Below are 11,403 nucleotides of genomic sequence, written 5' to 3' on the forward strand. Positions count from 1 at the left end.
AAAAGAAAGCAAAAAAAATAGAGGAGAGAGAGTTAGAGATTCTCATTGATTAAATGTGAAAATCTACAAACAAGATGATCAATCTTCTTCTTCAATATCCAAGCTCAACAATGGTGAAACCCTCACTTTCTCTCTCTAAACTACTCTAATCCTAACCTAAACCTAGAGAGAGAAGCTCTCCTAAAAACTAATTAGAGAGTAGAATAGTTGGTAATTGTTTCTCCTCCCCCTCTAATTACCCCAAAATAGGGTATTTATACTAAGCTAATAAAATAAAAGAGAAATAGAAAAATAAAGAAATAAAAAGAGAAAATAAAATAAAAGAAAGAAATAATAAAAGGAAAGTAAAAAAATGAAATAAAAATAAAAGAAAAAGGAAAATTAAAACCAAAAACAAATCCCCCCCCCCCCCAAAACAATCAGACCCCCTAAGCTTTCTTCTTCTCCTCGATTTTATGGCTCCTCTGAACTCCATCACCACCGCATCACACATCACCACCGTTCATCAACCATCATCATCGGCTATCCTTGCTTCGGCCTTCAATATCAACCGTTCGATTTTATTAAACATCATGTGCGATTCTTGTGAAATGGTTCGATCGAACCGATGGTTGGTTCGACCGAATTACGGGGTTGGTTTGGTCGAACCATGGGTGTGTTCGACCACTCCTCTTCGAATAACAAAACCTCCAAAGTTTCTGACTCTTTTGACATTTTTTTGCATTTCGATCGAACTCCTATGCGGTTTGCCCGAACTTGATTGAAATCAAAATTTACTCTGATATTTGCTTAATTGAGGGGCCGAATTGCAGTAGGTGTGAAGATTGGTGGTGGTTGGAGAATTGGAGATGCGGGCTGCTTTGGTTTTGCTGTTGCGGGATGGTTGGTGTGAGGGATGTTGCGGGTTGCTGGTTGCGTGGGAGTGGAATTGAGGTGCTGGTGTTGTTGTGTTTGTTTCTGTTGTTGTTGCAGGTGGTTTGTGATGGTTGGTAGATGCGGAGGTTGTGGTGGTTGCAGCTCGTGTTGGTGTTTTGTTGTGGCTGGAGTTTAGTGGTTGATTGTGGGTAAAGGGCTGGTGGTTGCGCGAAGATGCGGGTGGTTGGTAATTGGGTTGCACGGTGCTGCTCCGGTTTTGGTGGACTGCTATGTGGTGGAGTTGATTGGGTTGTGGTGGCAACAGTTGCGTGGGAGCTGGAGTGGTGAACTGGTGGTTTGTTGGTTGAGTGAGGGAGGAGGGGAAACATTGGTGTGGTGGAGTTGTGAGCTGGTATTTGGTTGGTTGAGTGAGTTTTAGTGGACGGTGGTGCAGGGGCTGCTGTTTTGGGTGGCTGAAAGCGGTGGACGGAGGCAGCAGCTATCAAAGTAATGCACACTTGAACAAGTCCCCGAGCTCCGAACTCACTTGACATGAAACCCGAACACCTACACACAAAACCGAGAATAGAATTGGGACAAAGAATAAAATAAAATAAATAAAATAGAAAATAAAAGAAATAACACTAAACTAATAAAAATTAAATAAAACTATACAAGTAAATAAAATCAAATAAATAACAAAATAAACTTAAAACTAATAAAAACTATGAAAGTAACAAAGAAAAGGAACGAAATAAAATAAATCGAAAGCAAATAAAATATGAAAATAAACTAGAAACTAATTAAATATAGAAATTAAATTAAAACATACTAAAACTAAGAAATAAACTGGAAACTTTATTAAAAGGAAAACAAGAGAATAAAAGGGAAAATAAGGGGAAATTAACACTAAAATGACTCTAAAAATACTTCCTAAGAGTGATATAAATGTCATTCATCAAATTCCCCCAAGCTAAACCTTTGCTCGTCCTCGAGCAAAGCTAAGGCAAAAGAGAACAAGATGGGATTATTGAAAGCAAAAGAAACAAAATAGAAACAAAGAGAAAGAATGTACACTAACTCATTGCCGTAGGAATCACGGATGCATTTAGCGTATGCATCAAGCCCTTTAAACTCCCATGTCGCCAAAGAGGACGAGTAAGCTCTCGTGAGGGTTTCCTAAGAGGTTTAACCCATAACTCTCGACAAAAACCAAGGCAAGGCAACAAATGGAAAAAGAGAAGAAACATGAAAAGAGAAAACAAACACAAAGCTCATGTATGGACAAAAGATAGGGACAAGTATTAATGAATGCAAACCTTTCTAAATGGATAAATGTATGCACGTTCCAAGATGTCGATGGTTGATTGAAACATAACACATGCTAAGCATAGAGAACTACTTATGACTCAATCCACCCTAGCCCCAAAACCAATCGGGCCACGTTCTCTCCACTAGCTTCAAATCAATCCTTAAGCTAGCTTCTCAAGATTCCACGAAGCAACCAGAAAAAGATAAAGAAATGAAAAACTTTGAGAAAATAATCCCGACGTCTTAACTATGCATACTCTTTCCATAGGTTTGAAGTCTATCTCCCTCCACCGTTCTTTTGACCTAACCCACTAGAGTCTAAGGGTATTTTTATTGATAGTAATGTAAGACCAAGGGTTAAGGCGGGGTAAAAATTTGAAATTTGGTGATATTTCCTAAGTGAAGTAAAAAGTGTGGCCGACACTCAAAAAAAACTCAAGAAGTCACTAAATATCAAACAAAAATACCAATAATTCCACTCCCTCAAGCTTATTCAACACCAACGCACAATATATACAAAATGAAGGAACGATCCCCCCAAGCTTGAACAAAGCATTGTCCCCAATGCTTAAACTAAGGAAGAAAACGAAACCATCAAAAATATTTTTATTATTTTTTTTTCTTTTCCAATTTTTTTTTCCTTTTTTTTAGAGATTTTATTCGTTGTCCTTGCCTTTTTAACTATGGACGGCTTTTTCTTGCAACATCATTTGATTTTCTTGAATTGCATCTTTCTTTTGAAACTCAACTCTAACCAAATCTTAAAGTGCTTCTTGTTTATGATCAATATTCTCAAAACTCAAACCTCACATGCCAATGACTCACTAACTAAAAGGTTGGTAAACATAGGCCATTAGGTTTGTAACGCGGTTTAAACAAGAGCAGGAAACATAAGGCTCAAATTGGTTAGCAAGCAGGTGGATGCAAAATAGAAAATCAAATTTGTAACAAAACAAAAAGAAGATAAAGAAAAATGAGAAAGGGGTGCCCTTTTCCTCCCCTAGAGTGCTTCGGTCACGATCTTGGGAGCTATAAGTCAAAACAAGGATCAAGACATGCATAGTTAAGGATTCAAATGTGCCACACAACAAAATGATGAAGGCTAGAACAATGTTACCTCGCAAGGGATTATAACTAGTCAAATACCAACCAAGGGTGTCATATCTGCTATAGAGAGCAACGCCATCTTACCACATACCCGTGAACTAGGGCTTCATGGGTTCCTAAAAGTTCTTAACCCGACTACCTTAGCATGTAATATACTAGAGTCAACCAATGACACTTTCAAATCATGCACACATTAACCACTTAGGAAGAAATGCATTCAAGAGTAAACAAATCCACAAGATATAATGTCCAATCCAAGTTAAAACAAAGACACAACACCAATTGCCTTGATTAAAACAAAAATCTTTTTGGATTTTTCAAAAGCATGAAAACATGGCAATGTGATGAGTGACATTTATGTCACTCTTAGGGAGTAGTTTTAGAATTATTTTCGTGTTTATTTTCCCTTTTATTCTCTTGTTTTCTTTTTAATAAAGTTTCTAGTTTATTTCTTAGTTTTAGTATGTTTTAATTTAATTTCTTTATTTAATTGGTTTCTAGTTTATTTTCGTATTTTATTTGCTTTCGATGTATTTTATTTCGTTCCTTTTCTTTGTTACTTTCATAGTGTTTATTAGTTTCATATTTATTTTGTTATTTATTTGATTTTATTTACTTGTATAGTTTTATTTAATTTTTATTAGTTTAGAGTTATTTCTTTTATTTTCTATTTTATTTATTTTATTTTATTCTTTGTCCCAATCCCTTTCCTCGGTTTTGTGTGTAGGTGTTCGGGTTTTAAGTCAAGTGAGTTTGGTTTCCGAATTCATGTCAAAAGCACTACTACAAAATTGGCCAAAGAGACCCAATATAAAAGACCTGTTATCTATATAAGCGTTCTCTTTGGTGCAAGAGACCGTTTATTATTAATAACAGGTCTCTAACTTCATTTGTTGGAGGGGTAAAACTATTCGAGAGATCTGTTATTTAAAAAAACGGGTCTCTTGCGTTTTTTTTTTTTAAAAAATAATTTTTAAAAATAAATCAGAGACTGCCTATAGAGATAACCGGTCTCCTGTTTTTGATAGAGAGACTGGTTAACATTAAAGACAGGTCTATTGTTTTCACGCTTCCACGTACACCACTCTCTTTTTAACTTCTCTCTCCTCTTGACTCTTACCCGGCTACTCACATACCCCTGCTCATTTCCCTTCTCTCTTTCGGTCTCCTCCTTCAAACCCTAACCATTTCCTTCAAGCCAAATAGCAACGATTCAAATCAAGCAACCATAAACAAAGAAAAGGAAAGAGGAATGGCAAAAGAAAGAGAACAAAATTATGGAAATTAAGCTCTTTGATTTCTCAAACGCTAGATCAATGAGAAGTTTTCCTACTTTTTCAATTTAATTATTTTTTAGATGTGGCGCAAAAATAGGTGTTTTTTCCCTTCAATTTCGTATTATCTACAAAGTATAAGTTTATTTGGGTTAGATCTACAAGTTTTACCCCTTTTTTCGTTTTATTTTTCGGCATAATCAGTAGGGGTAATGTGATTTTTTCAGGGTATATTTATTTTTAGGGTTTTTAATTTGATTTTGAAATTCCTGAATTTGGGATTTTTTTTAGGGGGATCAGAGGCTGTTATCTACATTTTTTGTGTTAGATCTTTGAGTTTTTGAGCTAATTCTTGTATGTTTATTATATCTCAAGATCTATGGTACTTGAATGATGAATTTACCCAGTTAACCATTCTAATAATAAAGAAACGTTTTGTGTCATGAAATTTTAGATCTTTTATATTATAATGCTTCTTTTTTTTAAATGTTTGATGATGAGTATTTTGTTTTAATGTTCAGAGTTTCACTTGAATCTTATACTCATTTACAATTGTTGTTATCTCTTTTTTTTTAAAATTTATATTTTTATGTATGTTCCGATTCAGTTTTTTTTAGATCTGTTCGTTGTTTGTGTCAATTATTACTTTAATTATTCTTGTAAATGAATTTTGATGCTTATCATATGACTCCTAATTTTTATTTTTATTTTGTTTTTGAATACTCTACCCAGATTCGACGAGTTGATTGGATGATACTTTATTTACCCGGATTTGACAAGTTCAAGCAATCGTTTGCAATTTTAGAGGTCTATAGCTTCTGGGTTTCTCCACAAAGTCCGAAAATGGTGGGATTTAATGATATAGAAATTGAGATCTCTGTATATCAAGATTCAAATTATGTAATGAATTGAAATAAATTTTTTTTCTTTACTTTTTTTTCGTATTTGTACAGAATTAAGTATTAGTGTGGATATTTTTATATGAATTTTGTACATATTATGGTATCTTAATGTTTATACATGTACAACATCACATACGTTAGATATGAATAAATGTTTTCTTTTATTAAAAAAAATGTTTCAAGAGACCACCTATGTAATATAACAGGTCTTTATAAATTAAAAAAAAAAAGACTGCTTATCTGACAATACGGGTCTTTTTTGCTTCTAATTTATTTTATCTATAATTACCCAAAGAGACCGCCTATCTTAGATGACAGGTTTCAATTTTTATAAAAATTAAGACCGCCTACAATGAAGCAGTCTCTTAGCCAAAGAGACCGGTGATCTAGAGACCACCTCTAAGGCAGTCTCTTTGGCTTATTTGAACGGGTCTCTTTGGCCAATTTTGTAGTAGTGAAGTCAAACTCCAGCCACAACGAAACACCAACGCGAGCTGCAACCACCACCACCATCAACCACCAAATCACCACAGTGCCACCACCATTTCACACCAACCCATTAGCCCCCGAAAACACCACTCACCAGCCACCAAATCCCCTGCTGCCACCAACCAAACCAGCCTCAACAGCCACCACAACTGCACCTTGCTTCACTCACGCATCAACCAACACCACCAAACAATCCGCAACCAATTCCCCTTCTCCATCTCCACCACAATCAACCACAACAGCCGCAACAACAACCCAGCAACACCGCTGCTCCCTCACGCACCCAATCCACGCACCTCACCACTAACGACCACCGCAACAATCAATCACAATCCCCTCCGCACCACCATTCTCAATCACCAACAGTCACAACCACCAAACCACGACTCCGACCACCGTAGCCACTCCATTTCAGCCACCCAACTCGCAATTAATCGCAACCCACAAAAACAACCCCTGCACCATCGTCCACCTGCAACAATCAGTCATGAAACCACCAATTCGCATAAGCAACGGCAAAAATCAGAGCAATCGCAAATTAATCGGGTTCAGGCAAACCGCATAGGAGTTCGGTCGAAGTGCCAAAACAGTCAGAAACTTTTGAAGTTTTCTAAATTGAATAGGTGTGGTCGAACATAACCATGGTTCGACCGAACCAACCCGTAGTTTGGTCGAACCTACCCGAGGTTTGATCGAACCATTTCACGAGCATCGCACGGGATTTTAATGAAGATCGAACGGTGGTGTTTGCTTGATGCCGATTTTCAATGATGATGAGCGGTGGTGATTTGATGATGACGGTTGTTAGTTTGATTTGGTGAGATGCAAAGCATGGGATCATTCCCCCATTTTTGAGCAGCCAACCTCGAAGAAGAAACTTGAAAGAATCTGATATTTTTGGGGAATTAATTTTGGCTTTATTTTCTCTTTCTTTTATTTTATATTTCTTTCTTTTCTTTTCCCTTTTCTTATTTCTTTCTTTTATTTTTATAATTAGTTTTCTTATTTTATTTTTCCTTTTTAATTTATTTTATTTTCTTTTATTTACTTAGTATTCTTAGCTTAGTATAAATACCCATTTTTGGGGTAATTAGAATAGGAGAAGAAAAACAATTACCATCTATTCTATTCTCTAATTAGTTTTAGGAGAGCTTCTCTCTCTAGGTTTAGGTTAAGATTAGAGTAGTTTAGAGAGAGAAAGTAAGGGTTTCACCATTGTTGAGCTTGGATATTGAAGAGGAAGATTGATCATCTTGCTTGTAGATTTTCACATTCAATCAATGAGAATCTCTAACTCTCTCTCCTCTATTTTTATTTGCTTTATTTTGATTATTATTTTAGTTGTTGGTATTGCTTGTTAATCATGTTTATTCTTGATTGTTTGTTAATTAACCTTGTTATTAGCATGATTAGTGAGTAATTTCCTCATTAAGGGGATGGTTGTGGTGTAGTTGGATCTTGAGCATGTTCTAGGTTTTAGAATTAATTTATTTGTGATTAAAGTCTTTATATGCTTGATATTCTTTAATCTTCTTGCAAGTGCACATTGTTGGTTGATTAAAGGTGAATCTTTGCTAACAAGGAACGGAAGTTGACTTAGTTAAGGTTATTACTATCGATTGTTATTTAATAATACCTCCCATTATATGGTTCTAATGTGGAAACATAGAGGCTATGTTAGGAGAAGCCAATTGACCCCGGAAGGCGGCTAGATTGGATCCTTTACTTCGATATTCGAGCATGTTTAGTTCATAATTAATTCAATTTCTATGCCTTTGTTTATGTTCAAGTGAATGCTATACCTAAACCATTTCCCTTAATGTTTTATTTTTTGTTTTAGCATCTTTAGACTTTAGTTTATTTATCTCTTATTGCGGACTAGCTTCATTGTCGATAACATTTGGTGGTGTTTATCCGTTCTCTGTGGTTCGACCCCTATGCTTGCCTTATACTCGTATTAGGTTTGTTTAGTTTGTATAAATTGTATTTGATCAAGGGATAGAAAATTGACGACGCGTTTATTCCCTTGACAGATTGGCGCCGTTGACGGGGAACGACTTCCATTACCATTATGTTATCTTATTGAGACTAGTCCATTGTTTTATAATTTTCATTCTATTTGTTGTTTTTTATTTGTGTTTCTTTATTTGAAAAAATTGGCTTATATTTCTATTCCTCAATTTGATAATGAACCGTTTTGGGTGTATTTCAATAGACTTGAGGATTTCCTAGATGGTGTTAAATGTTTAACCAAGGGTGATTATTGTGAAATCGTCAATTTGGGATTAAATGAGCATTTTAGAGGAGTAGTTAACAATATGTTAAATGGTAGATTTCAAGATATGTCTTCGGATGAAGCTTGGGATTTCTATTCATGGTTAGCTAGGGATAATTATGATTGGGAGAGTGCCAATCATGAGACTTATGTTCGGGATTCTCATGCTTTAAATGTTGATGCTAATTGTCATGATTTGTCTAATATGAATTCCCATGATGTTCTTGATGCTCCCCGTAGTGACCATGTAATGCATGATTTCAACTCCCCTCCCTCTATAGCTCAATGTAATGAGGTACATTCTAATGATGATGAAGTGCATGTTCTTTCTCATATTGCATCCGATTTTTTCATGAATTCTAAAGGTGTGCCCCATAGTCCCCTAGATGATTCCAATGAGCAAGCTTTTGACTCGTCTATCCATTATGATTTGGACTCATTTGAGATTATGGCCCAAATATTTCTTGAGTTTCAAACGGTAGCCCATAACCTTATGAGTGAGTTCATTGATAAGGCTTCATTAGAAAGAGATGAGTTTGAGAGAAATTTTCCCCCATTCACTCTTGATTTTGAGATGGTAGGCCTTGAGAAATTTAAGGGAGATGTTGTTCAAGGTTGTGAAGAGGAGGTTGAGGTTGAATCATTTGGAGTTTTTGAGCTTTAGGGCGATGTAAAACGTGAGGGTTCTTCATTTGAGGATTCCATGATTGATTTTCATTCCCTCATTAGTGATGTGAGATCTTGTGATGAGGGATTAGCTACCCCTTTTTCCCTTTCTCATACACCTTTCTCCCAAAGGTTTAACCATATCTCCTACTATCCTATGTTCCTCCCTTCTTTTCTCAAAGAACCTCTTAGGGATCCTCTTCCTATCCATGCTTCCGAAGCCCCCAACTCTTTCGTTGTTGATGAGGAAAAGAGTTATAATGCCAACCAAAACGATTTTTGTGTGGAGAGTTTGCCTCCATATTTTTCTTTTTATTCTTCTACTTTTTCTTCTTATTTTCTTGATTTTTCTTTTGATTCTTTTACTTTTTCTTTTCTCCCTTCTCTCAAGCATAAAGTCTCCTTGTACTTTATGTTTGTTTGTCATATGAGCATCGCATATGCTCTATTTCTTGATATGTTTGCCGGTGCATATGACAAGCTTTTGCGTTCTTTGTCGGGTTATTTACTAGATTGGTCATGCTTGGGCGTTAAGCAAGCCTTTCTCGGGAAGTAATCGTGTTTGATTGCTTTCTTTTTCTTTCTTTTGTGTTTCTCATTTTTGTTTACTCTCTTATCTATGTGTATAGGTACTTGATGCATATACTCATGTGCAAGGATTTTGGATTGAGATCCTTGAGAAGAAGCACACCAATGATTGCTTGCATTTAGAAAGCAACAAAGACGAGGAATTAGATGAAAATGTGGACAATGTGCTCAATTGAGGGTTTCAACACCCACCTCACATTTGGTTTACTCTTTCCTTCTTCCCTCATCTTAAATTTGCTTTCTCATATGCATGTGGATTGAATGAATTATGAATTGTTGTGTGAATGTGTTTTCTTTCTTCCCCTCCCTCCCACCCTTTGTGCCTTTATTTTGAGCATTGAGGACAATGCTCCATTCTAGCTTGGGGGAGTAGCTATTCGCTAGCTTGGGGGGTTATCTATATCTCTTGGTGGTTTCTTAATCCATAGTCTCATGATTGCTTGATTTATTTCTCTCATACTTGCCAAAGTCTATTATTGAGATTGGTTTTCTATGTTTGGATGGCCATGAGCGCCTTATTGAGTTGATTTTTGGTATTTGTAGCTTTGATTGTTCATGCTTTCATCTTGCACAATTGTATATGCATTCATGAGTATTGTTTTTTTTTTTTGTGTATATTTGTGTGTATAGTGTCTTTCCATGGCATTCAAGGCAAAGTTTCAAAATATTTTGTTTTAAACTTGGACATAATTGGGCTTTAGCACCTAGAATACCCTCTTTTCTATTTGTTAGAGGTTTTCATGCACTTGAATGCCGAGGTTGGTTCACACATATAACATTGCCAAGATAGTAGAACTTAAGGGCTATGAGACCTTAGCTCACTTGGTTTGTGGTAAGATGGTTGTCGCTCTCTAGCTAGTTGAAACTTTAAAGGTGATTTTTGCTACTCCACTACCGTCATTCTTGTGAGGATGTATCTATGTTATTCTAGCCTTCTACATTTCTTGCATGTGTGGCGTTTGGATCCTTGGCATTGCTAGCTCATATCGAGAATATGGCTTGATTCTACCCGAGATCGTGACCGAACCAACCTAGGGGAAGACGAAGGCAATTAGGATTTTTGTTTTGTTTTATTATTTTCTATTCTTTTATTTTTCTTTTGCATTTGCTCATTTAGTAACCCAATTTCAGCCATTTTCCCTTCTTCGGCATAACCACATTACAAATCAATGGACCTTTGCTTTATTTTCACCTTTATTAGTTTTTGTGAAGTATTCTTGGGACTTGATTTGTATTTTTGGTTAATGAAAGTGAGAAAAGGAATGAAAAAGAAGTGAAAAACTCAAATTTTGGTACTTGTGATTATCTTTGTTATGTTGAATGGTTTGAGCAAATGAGAAGAAAATAAAGGAAATGAAAGAAAAAGCAGCTCAAAGTTAAAAGAGGCGAGAGCAAAGAATAAAAAGAAAAGAGAAAAAAAAATTGAGAAAATACAAACATATTTGTTGTTTGGTTGAAAAAGAATAAGCTTGGGGGAGGAGTTTCTAGAATTTTTGATTTGAAAGTTGGTAGTTTATTGAGTTTGAATTGTGGAATGATCAACCTTGCTTCACTTCTAAGTTTACCACCAATTTCCAAATTTATTTCCACGCACTTTACCCTAGCCTAAACGTTTCAACCCTTTTAAGACCTGTTGACCTTAGTGAGGTTTAGTTACTACCGGTGGAGGGTAATCAAGCCAAGCCTATTGAGCGAGCTATCAATGCCAAGATGTCGGGTAGCCTAAATGTTTTTCATTGATTATTTCTTCCGGTTCCTTCGAGGAATCTCGAGATATCACCTTAAAAGTGGATGCAAAACTAGTGAGGACGCGGAAGTTAGGTTGGAGATAAGGAGGAGTGTAAGTCCCTCTAGGTTCTTTACCCTTTGCATGCTTTATGTGTGTACCAACCTTAGCTATTCTTTTGCTTGGCTACCTTTAATGTCTAGAAAGGAT

The 11,403-nt window shown here is 35.9% G+C and overlaps 1 long non-coding RNA gene across 1 annotated transcript; it reads left to right on the forward strand.

The window, feature by feature from the left end:
• Positions 1-4,313: 4,313 nt before the first annotated feature.
• LOC110700106 lies at positions 4,314-5,564 on the forward strand. The gene is made up of 2 exons (XR_002507131.1): positions 4,314-4,647; positions 5,280-5,564. It is a non-coding gene; the product is annotated as an uncharacterized LOC110700106 (long non-coding RNA).
• Positions 5,565-11,403: the final 5,839 nt, after the last annotated feature.

The sequence above is a fragment of the Chenopodium quinoa genome, unplaced genomic scaffold (assembly GCF_001683475.1).
Source record: "Chenopodium quinoa cultivar QQ74 unplaced genomic scaffold, ASM168347v1, whole genome shotgun sequence".
Classification (NCBI taxonomy): Eukaryota; Viridiplantae; Streptophyta; class Magnoliopsida; order Caryophyllales; family Amaranthaceae; genus Chenopodium; species Chenopodium quinoa.